Raw genomic sequence first — 20,083 nt, forward strand, 5'->3', positions numbered from 1 at the left:
GTTGCCTGACATATAGCTGTGCAAAGAACCCTGCACAGATATTTGTATTCATCCTGTTTCTTCTCTGTGCCATGGAATTGTGTTTTCAGAGTTTCTTTTTTCCAAATCTTTTCCCTATTACCTTTCAGAGACAGAACTAATATGAGTTCCAAAGTTAGAAATGGACGGTAGGGGGCAGTTTGGTTTCAGTTTTGGGAATGTAGCTAGCCATCTACCAGTTTTTTAAAAATAATTTTCACTCTAAATAGGCCACTTTTAGTTTCTATTAGTTTCTATACTAATCAAAGATCAATAATATTATAAATCCATAGATTTGTTTAAATTCAAAGGAGAAAATCAACAGGGGTCAAAGCGCTGTCTTTGGTTCTGAAAGGAAGCATAAATCTGAGAGAGAGAGGGAGGAAAGAAAAAGAAAGAAAGAAAGAAAGAGTCTTTAAGGAGAGATGTAATTGTGTCAAACATTGCCAACAGCTTGGCATAATTCATGATGTACAATTTATTGAGAAAGTCTAATTTTTTTTATTATAATTTTTTTAGGCTGAACATTTCTCTGGCATTTTTCTTTTTGGCCTATAGAGGAAAAAGGTACATTTATCATTGTTATGTATCCTTTTTATTTACCCCCTATTGTAGTGTTCCCATGTGCTCCACTTTGTAATAGTGCATACAGTTAGCAAAGTAGATATGTGCATGATTTTCACAGTCAAGCACGTACTAAATGGGCACACTATTTCCTTCTTTAACAAAATAAGAAAAAGATGATTTTGAAGTGACTCAGAGTCAAAACAGTGAAAGCATGATGACAAGGGTATATTTTAGCTATTATTCCTGGAATAAATGCTGATAATGAGAAAGTTCTACATTATGAAAAAAATGTATCCCTGCATTTGTCCTTTTAAACTAGGGGTACATCTTCTTCTTTAGACTGAGGGCCAGGCATATAAAAGAATTTACTCTGATCATTAAAATGATTGTTTTTTATGAGTTTAATCATATTCTTGGTCTTTCAATTTATACATTACAAATCAACATCCATTTTACGGGGCCAAACTCCAGGCTTTGGAGACAGTACATCTAACCCTCTAGGCTTCAGGATGTGCATCCTCTTCCTTAAACTCTAGATTGCTTGGGGTGGTTTAGGGCACATTTTAATATTACGGATTCTTTAGATGCATATCACGTATTTCCTCCAGGAGTTCAGAGCCCCTCTAGGGCTGTGCAAATTCTTTGAAAAAGGTGCTTTGGAACCCCCAGGAATGTGTATGAAGCAGCCCTCTTTGAAGCATTAAAGGAGCTGCATCTTTTTTCAGACTCCTCCACAGCTGCTTTGTTGGCTGCTCCTGAGTGTCTCTGTGTGCACGAGCATGTGCAGTCACTTTGCTGGGAAAAAAAAATGGAAATGACGATGTCTGCCTTTGCAGATAGAAAACAGCTTGGGATTGGGTGATGCAACAGTTGGGTGAATCTGGGGAAAAGATGCTCTAAAGGTCCAAAGAGAGGTGCTTTGTTACATGCTCCCTTGGGATATAAGGCATCTCTTTCAAAGGAGTCACTTGGTTGAGACGGATGGCTATAGAAATTAAATAAGTAAATAAATAAAATAAATTTGCACAGCTCTATATAGCCCTCCCTGCTCCAGTTTTTCCCAATTATATGAATCTGTGAATTGAGGAAGTCATATTTGTTGATATGAACAGAAGCAGCTGTTGAAAAGGAAGCATGTGCAGCTTTGTAGACATGACTGCTGCATAGGCTGGATGCTTCTGAAAACCGAAGAGCTTTTTTGAAGATTCAAGAGACTTGGGAGGGACTTTTGCTGGGAGAATTTAGTTTCTTGGTTAATGTCTAACCAAGGCTTCTCTCCTTTATCTTACCTTCTCTGTCTATTTGCCACTTCTCCTCCCCTCATCTCCAACCAATTTTCATCCCTGTTTCTTTCCTCTTCCTGTTCTAGTGCTTCCACTGCTTCCTTTTGTCCCATTTCTATCCTCTTTTTTTCCTTCCTCTTATTTGCTGTTCCAGCTGAAGAGAAGGAAGTATGTGTGTGTGTGCGTGCCTATGCACATGCATTTGTATGATTCTGGGTGTGAGAGTTATTTGTAGGAGACAGAGGATGGTTGATCTGTGCAGATGGGAATCAGTGAATTTTATAAATGGAATATCTATGTAGACCACCAGGATGACCAGTTTCATCCTACATTGGGACTCGTCAGGTGTATGTAGCCAGATATATCCCTTCCGAAAACATCACTGAGCATCAGGACCTGGGTAGCTCCTAAGAAGTCACCTAAAGTGCAATGGTCCATGAGTTCAGTTCCCAGTAGAGGGTCTGAACCACATGAAGAAAGATCTGGCTATATATGTCTGAGAAGTCCCAACACAGGATGAAACTGACCATGTACTGCCTCCTGGTGTTCTATCTAAGTAAAGCCATTACACAAGAGAGACACTACAGAAAAGAGAAATTTCCCTCCTTCCAAGGGCAGGATAGAAGTCACATAAAACCTTGTGTACAGGGACATGATGTAATGTAACATCCATCTCTCTCTTGCTCTCTCTTTTAAGGAAGAGGTGTACTGTATATGTAATTAAATTATTATTTTTTAAGTTCTCCTTGCTCCTTTTTTGTGCGGACTGTAGCTTGTAACTGTTTTTTACACCCCCCCCCCCCAATATATCAGTGTGCTACATACATACATTTATTGGCTACAGGAGATTGTCTTTGGTTATATGACCCTCTCAATGAAGGGTAAGGAGGCAAATGATGACATGTGCCTCATGACATCCAAATGGAAATAATGTACCTTACATACTTGTATCAAATGTCATGCCACAAGTACCTCACTGTCTCATTTGTGCAATGAGGTCATGAGGCATTATTGTGGCTTTTGCAGATGAATAGACCTCTTTAGTGCCTGTGGGCACAGTTCTTTTCCCTGTTATGAGGCATTTGAAATGCCACAGTTTATCTACTACTCAGGCTGGGGAACCTTTATTGCTCCATTATTATTTGCTCAATGATCTCGGCCTTCCTAACTAGAGTTTCTTCAGATTGTCTTCCTGCCAAACATGCACAGAGATTAGACACCATTGATGCCTGTGGATTATCCCTCTGGAACTCTTCTTACAGCTTCTCTTTGCAGAAGAGTTTTTCTGACACACAGAAATGTGTTCCTATTTTTTTTTCCAGCTCACTTTTATCCTTGCTGTCCACTTCTCTGTCCTCTTGTGGTTAGCAGTAGGTTTTAGCTCAAAAAAGAATCTGTAAAGTGAAATGAAAGCAAAGATCCTTCTCAAAAATCCATAATTTAAACCACATACTGTTTTATGAAAGCTGCTGTTCTGCCAACAAATACAATAATGTTCAAAAAGAAATCACTGAAGGCTGGTACATTTCAGTGATCCTAAGGTAACAGTGCTCAGCTGCTTAGACACTTTATTTTGTTTTCAATTCTGCATGTGTTAATTTGGAGTAATAACCATTATAGGAAACTTATAACTAAACTCACCGTGGGCACTTCGGGACGTCAGAGAGAATATGCTGGTACTTTCACAAAATGACTGTCTGAGAGGCTTTTCAGTGATTGCTGTGGAGGGCAGAATCAGCCACAAAACACCCATTTATCAGAAAATCAAACTGGCGAAGTTGTTCCACCACCCCCACTCCCCAGCTACTCTGTACCATGCCAGGTTACATTTATTTATTTTTCTGACCAGGTGGATGTGCTGCAACCACTTATCAATTTTATTTTCTGAGATTTCCTATGGATCCTTCTGGGCCCCAGAGGCACTTTTCTCAGTTAAGATTATGCTGGAGGCTCATGCTTTTCTTTTCCAAAAGCAATGTTAAAAATAATTAAAAATCAAATGGGCAGGGAGTCTGGCAAGCATCTAGGGAGGTGTCCGCGGACACCATCCTTCCTACCTTTGTGTTAACAACTGAAAATCATTTTAAGAGCTACACCAAATGGATTTTTTTTTTAATGTAACAGGAAAGGCGATGAGCAAATATGAAAAGCTGCGCTTGCACTAACATTTTAAAATGCTTTAAATACACATTGATCTGAATAAAGTACTTGCCAGTATTGGTAAGGCTTTTTGATTAAGAATGAATACAGTTGACACTATTCAGTAGCTGTGATGTATTTCTGCTATGGAAAAGTGAAGGTACAGAGGAAGAAGGACCACCAAAGCTTGAGATAGTCATTTTATAGCTACCTAGGAGAGCTTATTTTCAGTAGCTCTGACAGTTCTTTTTCTAATATTCGTTTAGTTTTGTTTTTTTATCCTGCTGGGAGAGCAGTGGAAAGAATTTCACAATGGCAATATTCGTTTAGCATGTTTCTACAGTGGATGAGATGAGTCACCATCAAGGGCCTCTATTGATAGAGTTCTACAACAGTAGAAGGTCAATTGCAATTCCATTTCTACTGAATGATTATTTTGCTCCATCAGGGCATTGAGAGGCTCCCTGTCCTGGAAGTAAGTTTGATTTGCACTTCATTCTTGCTCATGTGGAGTTGGTTTTGTGCAGGTTGAATTAATTTTGCCTCTGTCAGCTAGGTTTCAGTGAGTGGTTGGAAAGGGTCCATGTACTATGAAACAAGTATGTAAAAGAAGAAAGATTAATATTTTGGCCCCATTCATTTAGCTTTTCACTGTATTCACCATTGGAATACGGTAACTTGAGACTCTACAATGGAAGTAGCCCATGGTCTGACCCCACTCCCCACCCCCTATCCCTAATTTACTAGAACAGCAGGAATAGGATTACACGAATGCCTTTAATTTGGAAAGAGAAACCAAGCCACTCAGTTCATCAGAATGCAAAGGGTTCATTACAGTCATAGCAGAAGATCTCCAACCTCCTGCATCCTTACTTTCCTCCCAGAAAGCCCTTCCTCTCTATTCAGTCAAGTCATGTTATCCATGATAATGCAGTGGGGGTGGGTCATCTGGCTGGTAATATAGGAGATATTCACAGCCCCTCAACCTCTGTAACAGTCTGGTAAAAGGCCAATGCAGATATCATAGAGAAAGAAGAAAAAACAATAAGTTATTTTGCTCCATGACATCCTTCTGTGAGCTGGTTGCTTAGATGGAGATTCTGGGACTTGATGTTGAACACATCTGAAGGATGTCATGTTGGAAAAACCCAATGACTAGTTGCCATTGCTAAAGGAGAAAAAAAGAAGTTTGCTGGATCAAGCTGAAGACTAGCACTCTGTGTCACACTTTGAAGGCAGCAATTGGCAAGGTTATAAGAAAAGGGCCTGAAAGCAGACAGGTCTGTTACAATAACAATGCACAGGGAAACAAATAGCTTTCAGCAAATTATGATGTAAGGGCGGGAGAAAGAGATGTAGAAGTTGAATTTGGAGACTGCAATATACTGAGCTTCAGTTAAGTTAAAATCTGAGGTAGCTGGTTTTTCTCTGTGATGAGGGGCTTTTCTAATATCTGGAATGAAAATATCAGAGTTATGGCCTTGAATCTATGGCTGCGAGTTCAAGCATCATGCATTCAAGGACGTAGGTTGAAGAGTGTTGAGGTCAGAGATCATACTCAGATAATCATCTCTGAAGAAGGAGCCAGTCAAAATAATCACTGATTAATCCAGTAAAAGGCCTTTAATAGGTCTAATTAATGTATTGTGGCCTATGACTTCCAGACTTGGAATGCCCTCCCTCAGGAGTATTTTGGCCCCTATTCTCTCTGCCTGTAGAGGATTAGTGATGAAAAGTCTCAGTCTTTACCCATGGCTTTAAATATCTACAGTTTTATTCTTTGAGTTTTAATTGATCTATGTTCATCTTTTGGATTTTTTGTGAGCTTAAATGGAGTTTGCTCAATTTGGACAGAAAGGTGGGATATAAATTGAGATAGTAATCTCAGCAACATAATGACAGCAACAATAATATTTAAATCAAGACGAGCACTGTTACTTGAAGGAGGTTTGATAATATTTGAGACCCTCAGGGGTAGAAATCTAGAAAGACATGCCATAAAATTCACTTCCTCTCATGAAATGTCCATGTAGATAACAAGAATAATAGTGCAAGGTTTACAATAGAAGTAAGTTTACAATGCAGAGTTGAGGAACAATGACTTGTGATTTACAGCCTGATTTATCCATGCTTGCTGAAGTAAGTTCAACTGAGCTGAAATGAGACATATTTTCCACATAAGCCTTTTCTAAAAAATAAGGAAGGAAGGAAGGAAGGAAGGAAGGAAGGAAGGAAGGAAGGAAGGAAGGAAGGAAGGAAGGAAGGAAGGAAGGAAGGAAGGAAGGAAAGGCAAGTAAGCAGGTTTAAATTAGAAATGTATACAGAGTACAGCATTCAGTTTAGAGGCCTTACTTCATCTTGGACTAAATTGATGACAATCTAGTATGATTCAGTAACTGAATCTAGGGCAAGTTTCTTAAATGAAATATTTTCACCTGAACATGGATAAATACAATAGTTTTACATTCTGACTTAGTAACAGAGCAGGATGAGTTTCTGGAGCACATTAGGATGGGGATGTAGCCTACAGTTTTCAATCAGAGCAGTGTAGTGGTTCTGGTGTTAGACTAAGACTGGGGAGACAGGGTGATTTGGGGACAGTTACTCCTTCCCAGCCCAACTTACTTCAGAAAATTTTTGTGCAGTCATTAGAGGGAATGCTATATACAGTGCCACTTTGAACTCCTGAAGAAAAGATGGGATATAAAGCTAATAAATAAATATTCTAACTATGCTCCTTTATATGCTGAGTTTTGAAAAAAAAAAAGAATAAAGTGTTTATTAATTGATTTGGCACAGAATTCACCGAATACTCTGTTCTAGAGAAAGCAATTATGTTGAAGTTCAGACATAAATAGAGGGAGGTTTATGCAAAGAGATAAGTGTGTGAAAAAGAATGCTTTTGCCCTAAAACTCTGTGGTATGACTGATCTTGAGGGCAGAGTAATGAAAGATTAAGAGATTTACTCTGAAAACAGACAATGGAGAAATAAGATTGATTATAGTAAGGAAGATACAGGAGGGAAAAGAAGATAATGGTTTGTCTATTAGGGAAAGGGAATGGAAAAGAGGAGGAATTGAATAGTAGAACAGCCATCAAGTTAAAAAATAAAATATATCGCTCACTTCAGAAAAATTGAATAGAGGAAGGATCAGAGAAGGAAGCAAATCAATCCCTAGTTAAAGCAAGCAATAAACCAATGACTAGCAAAGTGTAGTCTTTATTTCCACTAGCAACAACCTGTCCACTCATAAGGAATGGCAAGAAATGAAAAGAGACATATGGAGCAAATGATTTTAAAAAAGATCATCCCTCACCCCTCTGTGATTGGATAGCTCCTGCTGAACCGATAGCTCTGATCATTGGGTGAGTCACTGCAATCCTGTTTTTCCCTCCATACCCCAGCACTGTCCAGAGGAATAACCCCCCCTTTTTTTTCTTAAAGGAGCATTGTCTCTCTTTTGCCATACCCAAAAGCTCTGGCACTGTGGGTGGGGAATGGGGCTTTAGGGAGATCAGGGTGAGGCCATTTTAGAAGCTGTAGATTTGATCCAAACCACCTCCCTTCTTGGGATGTGGAGTTTATCTGAATCCAATGCGCCCTTGTTAAATGTCTGAGACTGGCTACAATGTGAAGATATGGTGAAGGGGTTAAATCAATCAATAAAAGATATAATGAACACCGTCTCTTGTATGTCATGCCAACAAACTGCTTACAAATTCCACTTTCTTTTCAAGATGGATATAGAAACCTTTTACACACGAGCTTAGATGTTCCCTAAGGAAGATGAAGTATTTCATTGAATTTTTCAAAATTCTCTATTATGATATCAAGCCTATTTGGCAGTAGAGGACAAATTGTTTTTCACATGATAGAAAGTAATATGCCAGCAGTTCAAGAAAGGAGTAAGATTAAACTAGAGTGTCTACTGGATTTATCTACACCAAATGCAAATCCTCCAGAAACTTTCAGGTGACATGCTATTTAGTAGAACCAGCACAGCCTTAACATAGAAAGATATTAATGTACAATGAATTGACTTCCAAGCTCTGTGTAGTACTGGAACATTAAAAGGGCCCACCTTCCAAATTTATGTTGACCTTTTCAACACATCTGCACTTTCTTTCACTCCGGGTTTTACATTTTAGAAAGGCAGGCAGCAACACTTGACTCACCATCTTTCAGATTCTCCCTACAGAAAATGTGCACCAGAGAGATATCACATTCTATTCCTTAGGCAGGCAGAACATTCCTGACAGTGAGCTGTCAGAATAGTGATATTTCAGTAAAAGCAGCCAAAGACACAGCTTGTAGGAAACAGCATTTTGTCTCCTGAGGAATGGATCACCCCAGGAGTACTTCAACGCAACTCGTAAATGACACAAACCCATGAATAAACACCCTTTCAGACTTGAATTATTTTAATGAATATCTGATAAATTTTTATATGTCCCAATAACTTAATAAGTAAAATAGAAACATGGCATGTAAATGTGCAATTGATCTATGTCTTTCTTGTCTTCTCTTCTAACAGAACGCATGACTTATAGCTTCAATACTTTTTTGGGGGGGGGGGAGATGAAACTCAGCATGTCAGAGACAGCTAGATTTATGGTGGAGGCCTAAGGAAATAAACTCCCTCTCTTTTCTGAATACTTTGCCTTTTCATGAATTAGTCTGGTACCTTCTAATGTTTTGGACTACAGCTCTCATAATCCATTGCCACTGGCTAGGCTGGTTATAGCTGACAGAGAAATGAAGTCCAAAATCATTGGGAAGACTTCAGATTGCTCTATCTGCTTTACTGAGTTTCTATAGTTTTCTAGGGAAAAAGCTATTGTTTAGCTAGTTCCTATCAACAAAAAAAGGGCCTTCAGAAATTCTGCTAATGTTATGATCAGACATACACAGTGTGAAACATCCAAGATCATGTGTGACCACCAACAAGCTTTGAGTGCAACCTCCTGAAGCCTTCCAAAAGTTATCACCAAATTGTTATGTTTAATGTGACCCAAAAGAAAATGATTAAATGCATGACGGGGGAAATCATGGAAACCATATTTAATTAATCTAATTTAACCTCATTTAAATATGAGGAATGAAATCAATTTTAGTTTTTTCCTGGATTCATCTGCTTTTTGGAGTGCAGACCACAAGCAACCATTCAAAGCTTCAAGTCTGCTATAATCCCCAAGCCAAGTCTTTTGATGTGTCTCTGGTTGCTGCTGTTATGTTCCACATACACATACAACTGCATCTGCAAGAATGTGAGCAAAACTGCTATTGCTGGAACTGTTATAAAGTGCCAGCCATCAATGGTCAAAATAACATGGGCAGCACATGACAGTTAGAAGTTTAGAGGAGGTGGCACTGGCAACATATTGCAAGTTTATGTAGTGTGAAAATGCAACTTTAGTAACCACATCTCAGCCAATGCTTTGATAAGATGATTATTATTGTTGGTCGCAAAGTCAACCAGATGTTTAGACTGGATTTGGCATTTTTATCCACCTATCATTACTACTACTACTACTACTACTACTATTATTTAGAAAACTTATATGGCCGCCTATCTTATACATGATAATCCTAGGAAGCTCACAACAACATTCCATAAAATCAGAATAAATATAACCCACAAAACTCCATAACAACATCACATATCCCATCACAGTGTTACAACATCTCAGCAACTTTACCTTTACAGATCCCCTGTTTCCCAAGTCAGTGCAGAATAGGCAGGCTGATAGGCAGAACACATGGCCATAACTTTTTGCCCTTCTTTCTCTCATCCTTACAAAATTTCTACTTCCTTTGTCACCGTTTCAACTCTGATGATAGATTACAAGCATGATGCTCAGTAGTGCCACCACAACCTCTTGGGTGCTAATCTAATAAAAGGGGTGAGGAAGTGAAGCTAAAGAGTGCTGGCAACTTTAGGTCAGCCAGCTTTCTCTGCTTGTTGGGTAGGTTACCCAGCTATAATCACTGAGATTTTTGATGCCTATCTATAACAGGACTGAGCTGCTATCACCTGAAGGAGTCAACAATGCTTCTTCTGTATATGAGAAAGACAGTGCAGATCAGCTACCAAGTACTGAGTTGGTCCAGATTTTAGAATTAACCAGAGAGAGGAGGCCAGAAGTATGCAGTAAGAAAAAGTATGACGTAAGGCAGAAAGGGTGAAATTGCCTTTTGGTGTTGGCTTTGACACCTTTCTTTATTCATCTTCAAGAGACACAACCTATAGGTATAGAATGGTGGATACCTGGCTTATTAATGATATATGTGAAAATCTTTTGGGAATTGTAGTGAATATGAGTTAGCACTGCAGCATGGCTATAAAAACCTAAAATGTAACTTAATTGCATCAAGAGAGTCCCCAGTGATAGAAAGGAATAGCTCCATGATGTTCTACATTGGTCAGATACCATTTGATCATTCTGGGTACTATTTTTTAAAAAATATTGAGAGAAACTGGAAGAGACCCAAAGAAGAGTTATAAGGACAATCAGGGTACTGAAAATTAAATTGAGTGGGGAGAATGAGGGAAATGAGTATGTTTAGCCTTGAGTAAAGATGACTGTGGTTACCTGAAGCATTACACAAAGAAGGCTATAACCTGCTCTCTATTGTTCCAGAGTGCAAGACATAAAAACGTGAACTTAAATTATAGTAATGCAGATTCTGAATCAATGTCAAGGGAAAAATGTAAATAAAAGAGTCACTTTTTGTGAGATGGGCGGTATCTAAATTTGAAATATAAATAAATAATAATCTATTACTTGAGAAAATGGGTTTTCCTTTCGTGGACTTGTTCAAGCAGAGGTTGAGCATCTGTCTGTCATGGATGCAACTTGATTGATCGATTGATTATATGCCACCAAGTCATTTTCGACTCCTACCATCCACATAGATAGATTTTCTCCAGGACGATCTATCTCTAACCTGTTCTTTCATGCCTCCCAATGGTGCACTCATCACCTCTGTAACTGAGTCCCTCCACCTTGCTGCTGGTTGTCCTCTTCTTCTCTTTCCTTCTATCTTTCCTGGTATTAGAGCCTTTTCCAGAGAGCTGGGTCTTTGCATAATATGTTCAAAGTAGTCCAAGGCAACTTGATGCTTGCATTAGAGTTGGTTGCAAGACAGTTGAGCAATATGGAAAGGAATTAACAAGCTGATGCAAAGCAGGAGAGGTAGTTAAGCTAAAACTGCAAAATGCAAAGGAAATAGGAGTCTTGAGAACTGCAAGGCAAATAGACGTGGAAACTGAGGGAAATGATAAAGAAGTTCTTGCTAAATATCCTGACTCTGAGGTGTAGGGTGAGTTAATTAGCTGCTAAGATCAGGTAGTGGGAGGAAGGTTAGCATGGTAGGAAAAATGGAGAAAATAGATGGAAGAACATATAAAACCCCAGCCCCAGGAAAAAGAAAGGTGTTGGGAATCAGCAGAGTAGGGAGCTTTCTCCTGCTGGTAGAAAGTCTACTTGTGAGTAAGTCTAAGGCTTTTATCTCTGCAGCTAATTGGGGTAGGGCAGCTTCATGAGATAAAGTGGGAGTGATTCAGGTAGATGGTCTGGCAGCTCTGCCAATGCAGAGAGAGAAAGGAGCTGCCAATGTCCCCATGAGCAACCTGTCCAGTAGAAGATAGTGAAGAAGAAGAGCAACTTAGATACCTGACTCAGAAGGAAGGATCAAACAGCTAGAGAGGTAGCTACAGAGACATTTTGCTGTGAGCCCTTGCCAAAGAACAGCTGGTGTGCTTCAGCATGCATTGTGCTTCTAAAATATATCTCCACCTTAAGGAGATTGCTTGCTTTCTTACATGTGTGAGAGAACTAGCTCTGAACAAGTTGCAGCTTTTTATTGAGGATATGTCCATTTTATTATTTGACCACCAACAACTTTTCTGACCAAGTGATGCCCGCTTTCTACATACTTGCACTTTCTCATTAAGTTCCATGAAAGGGCAAATAATCTCTAACTCAATAAAGTTGTGAACCCTGCTGTAAAGACTGGGATTGACTACTTCATAATTGACTGATATTTACAACTTCTAGATTGAGAGTGACCTATATCAGGCATGCAATGGAACTTAGAAGCCTGTCGTCTTAACATAGATTAAACTCTTACTGCAATCTGTATTCAATTGCCTGTAATAGTTTGCATTTATAAAATTTATTTTCAAAAGGCTTGTTTTAGTTTTTTTATTTTTACAAGACTCATTCAGATTCGGGGTGGTGTTCTTTCATCTTAGGGACCCTTGTTGAAGTCTCAAGATGATATGGATGATGTCTAGCTGTTTTAGGAGATATCTAAGGTTGTACCTTCTTGAGACTTTAACAAGGATCTCGAAGGCATGCATGTGACATACCATTTAGACAAATGGAGTAATTAAATTAATAACCACTTTTAATAAATTAATAACTACCTTTTAAAAACTAAAATTAAGAGGTTAGCAGTCATATCATATATGACAAAAATAGCTCCTTAATTTAGGGACAGATTACATAAGTACAGCCTAAAAATAACCAGCAGACATCCTGTGCAAAGGAAACACTGTGTTTGCAATTTTTTTTTTTTTTAATCAGCTATTGGCAAGTGTTGACAGATGCTAATGATCTGAGAAAGTGATTCAGTGTGAGAACTTTTCCTTCTGGCTTTTCTACCTCATTCCTCAAGGTGGCCAAGATAATAAAACATGGAAAGAGATAGATTTCTCTTTGCTCCTTTGATGGATTCCAAGCCACAGATGACTGGAATTGTTATAACAAATGCCTAATCAGAAGAATAAACATGAACACAAAACAAACCAAAGCCCTCCAGACTAGCTCAACACACCCTTAGAAGTGACACACAATCAATGTTGCTATAGGGATTTCAGCCTGAGCATCATTTGTTGATTCTCGTGAGTTTTGTGCCTTGACCTGTTTTAGATGTTGGCATGCTGGATCAGAAAGCCCAGTTGCTGTAATTCCCTCATTACCCAGTGAGGAGTACTTGGGCAGTCAATTCCACAAGTTTATGCCATTCCTAGTGGTTAAGGCACCAGGCTAGAACCCGGGAGACCATGAGTTCTAGTCCTGCATGAGGAACAAAACCAGCTGGGTGACTTTGGGTTAGTCCCTTTCTCTCAGCCCTAGGAAGCAGACAAGGGCAAACGACTTCTGAAAAACCTTGCCAAGAAAACTGCAGAGCCTCATCTAAGCAATTGCCAGGAGGCACCAATAAATAAATAATTAATATGCCATAAAAGGGCAAAAATAATAAATCCACATTATGTTTTAAAAGCATGTTACAACCAGGACCAGCAGGAACAATAATAAGAGAAGAACAGTACAAATTCACAAAGACGTCATATCAGTCTTCAGGTGCTGCCCAGCAGCTTATAAGACTCAGCACTACAGTAATGCTAATTGAGAAAGGAAAGAATTCTGCAATTGGGATGCCTGTACTAAAAACATCCCCTTTCAGCTTGCTGCTTTGTGAATTCCAGTGGCCATCCAGACTAGATCTTAAAGGCTGAACCAATGAAGGAAGCTTCTCCAGATAGTATGGATCTGATCTGCTCATGTTTTTTAGAGCTTCCTATAAAAGGTTGAGGTGGTTGGATAAGCTGTGTCAAAATTGCTTCCTGTGCTGTGTTTCATATACCGTATTTAATTTGTGGCTCCCGTGGACGTGAACTTGGCAGTCATAGGCTCCTTCACACATGTCATGTTGCTAACCCCAGGTTTGGTTTAAGGGGCTTCCACGTACATTAGTCTGCATCTTTCAGTGACAAAGAACTTTTACTTTTCTCTGGTAGTGGAGGCTCCCCCCCCCCTTTGGTGTTCATAGTAGTATTTGCTTCTGAAGAGAAGAAATTAGATGCAGTATATTAAAACTGAAATCTTATTCTTACACTTTCTTGGGGGCAGATCAGGTCATACTTCCAAGTGACACATGGTGGTAGAATTTCAATTGCTGCATTCAGAAATATATACTCTGAAAGTCATAAGATAGTGTATAAACTACACCCTAAGATAGGACACCCAAATCATGTTATTGCTTTAGGAGTGATCCTACTTACATTTGAGAAGTCTAATTGACCATTTACACTTATTTAAAGAAGATGAAAAGGGCTTGGTTCAGTTTAGTTGCAAGGTAATAAGAACAATAAATGGTCAACAATAAGTGGACATCTCCAATTATCTAGAAAAGTTTCCTCTAAAGCAGTATTCTCAACCTTGGCAACTTTAAGATGTGTGGACTTCAACTCCCAGAATTCCCCAGCCAGCGAGTTGAAGTCTGCACATCTTAAAGTTGCCAAGGTTGAGAAACACTGTTTAGACAATGAAATGGAGTTAACATTTGAGCAACTTTTTGGCTGGTATGTGTATCCAGTGCAGTCTTCCCCAGTGGAAGGCCTGGATAGGTAGCATTGCAATTCCCATCCTCCTCAGCTGATGAGGCTAAGAATGGAGAAAGGCTCCTTATTTCCAAGCACTGAAACTAAAAGTCAGCAATTCAAAAGCATAAATAACAACAGTGTCACTTGCAAAATAAGTGCTCAGAGAAAAATCTGTGTATGTAGGAAAGGAAAGGAATGTTTGCCCTTGGATTTCTCTTTTGCCAGATCTAGCCTGTTCCAAATTTAGATAGATGCACCACTCAACAACAGAGAGAAGAAATTGCAATGAACTTGTGCATTTGTGGTGGAAATGAAAGAGCCTATTTAAATTAATGAAAATTTAGTAGATGACATTAACGGTAATTATACTAACATCTACAGAGAAAACAAAAACTCTGGCTTGCTTGATTAGAAACTTAATAGACAAGGTCCTTCATTAATGATCAAGGATCTTACAGTAACCTACTTGCATTAATTCAAGACGGAATAGTGTCTTAAGGTTAAGAAGCAATGTATTCATTAAACATTTCCTCTGCGGATGTCTTTAATTACATGTATCTGAAAGTTCAGATTTTTTTTTTCTCCTTACAGACAGAATTTAAGAAAGACCAGTAAAGTTTTGGGTCAACAGCAGTATTAAATGTCATTACAGAGAAATAAAACAGCCTTCACAAATGGAACATTCAGTGACAAAATTCCACTTTGGAACGCAAAATTAAAACCAGGCTGTAAGAAACTGCATTAAGCATCAGGAAGTTTTGCCTTTGCTCACTGAACAGGAGAAAGTCCCAGCAGTTGAAGCATTGGTGTTGGAAATTTGCGGGTGAAGATAAACAAGAATTAAGCAGACTTGCAAGTTAAGCATCTGGGCCAATTTGGCATCAGCATTCAGCAATGTGGTTGGTCCTGCTAAATAAGTCTCAACAAAACAACAGGTATGTTGACAGAGAACCAGCAGGTGAGTGGGACAACCCTGTGTATTATACTGAGTCTCATATGAATGACCTTCTGCCTGCTGGGCAGAACTCATGGCTATGTGATCTGTACAAGTTCCTGACTCTCAGAGAGTGAGGCCTTTCTTCTAAGGCCCAAAGAGCTGCTCTGGAGGAGCTGGAAGAGACAGAGAGCTTGAGGAAAAGTCGTTTCAGGGAGAAAATAGCACTTTCCTCTTTCCTCTTGGTAATCAAGGAAATTCCTGAGGTATGATGGTGCCACTCTAAGGAGAGGGGAAGGAGCTCTTAGAAGCTTGCTTTTTTCAGAGGGTGAACAGTTATCTTCTCAGATTGAGGATACACAAACTCCAGAAGTTTTGGGTGTGGGGAGGAAGGAGTGGAGGTTGTGGGGGATTTCAGCACTAATGAAGTGAGGCAAAGTAGTCATGCAGTCTTGGAAGCCAAATTTAAATTACTGTCAGTTCAGTTTACATAGATCAGCAGAGTCAAATGGTTTCAATGAGTGGATGAGATGATGGCTTCCAGGAATTCCCTAGCATTTTTGGATTTAGCTTGGTCTAGGATGCTCACAGTTTCCCAGTTGAAACTATGGTTGAATCTGTCCAAGTGTCCTGGAAGCTTGGCACTCAGACACATCAGCCATCAATAGACACATAGAGATAAATCATATTTACACTCCATTCAAAAGAAATGATAAGAAAGCTAAGAAGGAAACAAAGCGACTAGAACACATCCTTGCCAGCAGCCTACACCCAGATAAACAGGGATTAACACCCGGCAAACAATCAAGCAGAAAACTATACTCTAATCAAGGAACTACCAAGGAGAAAACCACATCCCCACCAACACTGGCAGGGCAAGCTACTGTATATAAACAGGGGACAAACCCCATACCCACTATAGCACTGATGATGTTACCTAGTCGGGTAATGAATGTCTGCAAGCTCAGAGAGCACCAAGGACTCCACAATACAACCCTGAGCTATATATATTCTCTTCCATTGGTAACACCACCACACTATCCACTAAGACAAATGGTCACGGGGTGGCTTCGTGAAGTCAAATGTAATTGTTGTAAGGCTCTATTATGCAATCATAGTCATCCAGTGAATGAGTCAGGATGCTAGAAGGATTATTTATTTATTTACCAATCATATTTATATGGCCGCCCATCTCACAGATGTGACTCTAGGTGGCATACAATAAAACCATAGAGTAACAATATTAAAACACACTACCATTATAAAACATTGATATTATTATTAAAAAAGGCAAGAGCGTTGGATATTATGAACAATGGAGCCACCTCAGCAGATCACTATTCCCTTGAGACCCCCAGGCCTGTTGACACGGCCAAGTTTTGAAGGCTTTCCAGAAGGATGGCAGAGAAGGGGCCACTCTCACTTCTGGGGGGATGATGTTCCACAGGGTGAGTGTCACGGCAGAAAAGGCCTACCTCCTGGGTCCCGCCAGATGTAACTCCTTAGTAGGCAGGACCTGCAACATACCTCTTCTGCCAGATCTGATGGGACAGGCAGATGTAATCAGAAAGAGGCATCCCTCACATAACCAAGCCCCATGACATGAAGGGCTAATATAGGAAAAGAAGCCATGCCAAAGCTAGAACAGGTCTAGCCATTGCAAAGAGAGATGGGAAAATGTACAAGAGAAAGAAACAGTTTCCAGGAAGGGTGTTTTGCCCCTTCACAGGTGAGTCTAAATGCTGGAGTCTATTCTGGAAAGTAACTCAATTCCTACTGAGCTGCATTCCACAGGAGAACACGTGTAGCACTGCTTTGTTTTTCAGATGATTGGAATAAGATAAAATAACCCCAGTGTGATAATCTTGAGTCAAAGGTTTAATCTTGATACTTTTGATAATTGCAACTTTGCTTCTAAACTACTGCTGAAAATCAGCTCACTGCTGAAATGCAAATCAAATGCCGGAGAGCTTCATTGCAAGGCATTAGGGAGTCTTGTGATGTGTACTGAATTCCATTCAGTATAGAAATTAGAGTGAAACAGTAGGGCTCAAATTTACACATGGGGAGCTAATTTGTTTTCAAAATCATATCCCCTTGCACAATCATGAAGGTCAGAATTAAGATTCAAGCCCATGTTCCTTACTGCTTTTTCTTGTCAGAATACACATCTGAACAAAGAATGTATCAAAAAATTAAATATAGGTAATATATTTGCTCACAAATATATGAGCAAGCCCATTGTGTGTGTGTGTGTGTAAAATGGCCAAAGATATCACTCAGATGAGATTTTCCTTATTTCTTGATTTGGGTACTTTCTTTGTATTTTAAAATGTTAACTCTATCCATTGACTTACACAATCGTTTTACTGTATTGTATGGTATGTTTTGGAGGAAAACAGCAGGAAATAGATTTGGTGGTGGAGGCTGAGTGGAAGCTGGAAGCACATAGATCTGTATCACCATGTATGGCTTTCCTATATAACATAGTGTTTATGTGTCCATTGTGCAGTTTTACTTTGACCTTAAGGAAGTGGAATTGCTCTATAGGTCATGGCTGAGGTTGATGACGGGGTGGAAATTGTTGAAGTCATGATGGAGTTTGATGAGAGATTCATTTCCATGGGTCCAGATGCTGGAAACATAATCAATGACTCTGAAGTAAAGGAAAGGCTTCAGGGGTAAGAGTTGAGAAAGCACCCCCAGGAGAACACACTTGGTTCCACAATATGGTTGACCTAGAACAACACTTTCTCAACAGACTTCCTCAACTGCATTTGTTCTAATTCACTTGACAGAGATGCTCAACTGATGGAATTAAACTAAGCATTCAGGAGACAGAACCATACACCCAATAAGATCACCAGACAAATCAATAGATTCGGGTCGACTCCTAGGGAAGCTCTATTAAAAGACCACAACAAGAGAACACCACTGGTTGTCACTACAGCTCACTGCTGAAGCTACTCAAATACATTATTAATACCCTGCATATTGGATAATGACATTGCACTTTCTCAGGCTTGGCTTGTAGGACCGTACTTGCATACAGATAACTACCAAACCTGAAGCAGTTTTTCACAAGCAACAAGCAAAAACAGGACAATGATGCTAACATGAGAATCAGACCCTGCAACAAACCCAGATGTCTACTTTGACCCCATATTTACACCAGCTGGACCATTGCCCCCACCCCCCAAACTTCACACACAAGATTAGAGGTACCTTCACATATTCTTTCTCTAATGTGATATAGGCCATCATCTGCCAGCAATGTCCCTCTGGATTCTACATAGGACAAACAGGAGAAACTTTGTGCAAGATAACTAATGGGCATGTTTGACTTCAGGACTTAAACCAAGTAATATCAGAACATTTCAACCTCCGACACCATTCCAGACCTCAAGGTGATCATCTTGGAAAAATGAAACTTGAACAACATGATTGAGCAAGTGATTGCTGAACTGGCATACATCGAAAGGTTTCAGGCTACCATAAAAGGACTCAACAAACACAATGGATTTTTAACATACTACAGTTGTTAACTGATCAGGTACTTGTAATCTGTTTCACATGTAACCTGTGTCTGCATACATAACCCATTTCCCCACCTCCTGCCTCAATGCAATTCAAATTCTATACAGGATCAATTTAGTACCCTGTGCTTCTAAACTAGTGAGCTGCAGCTTGCAAAAGCTTATGCCTTTTAATAACACTTGCTAATTGGAAAAGGTGCTCTTAGACGCCTTCTGATATTTGTAGATCGTTTCCTGTGCATACCCAAAGGGACATTGTGCTTTCAGTATTCAGCCACAACAGAGCCAGATGTTCCCTGTTACATTCTGTCTGAATGCACGTTTAGATCTAATTTTCCAGTAAATAGAGAAAAAGTGTTCATTTTCTTTATAACAGCCACTGCCATTATGGTGACGGAGAGGTTTGGGAGCAGATATTGTAATTTTTTCTTTAAAAGTATAGCAACAACAGAGATTCACACACACACACACACACACACACACACGGCACATTTACATCAAGACCAAACCCAGTTGCTGGAGGGCTCCAGTGTCTTTTTTGACATTCTGGTGGCTAACACTTGAAAGCTATTCAGATAGCTCTCAAACATTAGGGATTAGTGAGAAAGCATCATTCTGGGCCATTAACAAATCATCTCCTGGGCCATTAATAACCCTACAGCCATAATCAAATATGTCATAGCTGTACAAAATAATCTAGCAGCATAGATAAAGGAAGGCTGAGAGAATTATGTGTCTTAATAGAAAACAACAAATATGTTTCCTACGATTTGTATTTATTTGTTGCCCAAAATAGATGTACTTACAGTATTGATCAGATTCTTCTCTGGTCTTCTCATTTGCCTGAAATGTTTCACATCCTAGGACAGCTTTTCCAATGATTTGAGTATGAGGAATGCAGCACAATGTCTAGCACTAACATCCCAGATTTGAAAAGCAAGGGTAACCCGACGCGCAAATTGGAAAAGTTGTAATAAAATTTTAGTCCAGCAATAACTGAACAGGACAAACAGGAATTTCAAGGGAGCAGCCTGACCATTAGCCCCGCCTTGTTCTTTGGCATATTTTCATAAGAGAGTAGAAAACTGGATGGCTAAAAAGAATGTTTGACAAACTATAGGTTGCACAATGGAGTGCAATACCCAGTTCTTGCGGAGTTGATAAGAATGTCTGAAAAAATGGAATGTGGTAACAGAGCAAACAAATGAACT

General features: G+C 39.4%; 1 protein-coding gene across 1 annotated transcript in view; it reads right to left on the reverse strand.

The window, feature by feature from the left end:
* Positions 1 to 19,836, reverse strand: part of ATP10B (ATPase phospholipid transporting 10B (putative)) — a 145,123-nt gene extending 125,287 nt beyond the window's left edge. The window contains exon 1 of the mRNA XM_088133605.1: positions 19,679 to 19,836. The gene's annotated coding sequence lies outside the window, so the exon portion shown is untranslated. The remainder of the gene's footprint in view (positions 1 to 19,678) is intronic.
* Between the last annotated feature and the right edge of the window lie 247 nt (positions 19,837 to 20,083).

This window comes from Python bivittatus, unplaced genomic scaffold (assembly GCF_059951505.1).
Source record: "Python bivittatus isolate LINGU-HERP-01145 unplaced genomic scaffold, Pbiv_v1 ctg000080_np1212, whole genome shotgun sequence".
In the NCBI taxonomy this organism is placed as follows: domain Eukaryota; kingdom Metazoa; phylum Chordata; class Lepidosauria; order Squamata; family Pythonidae; genus Python; species Python bivittatus.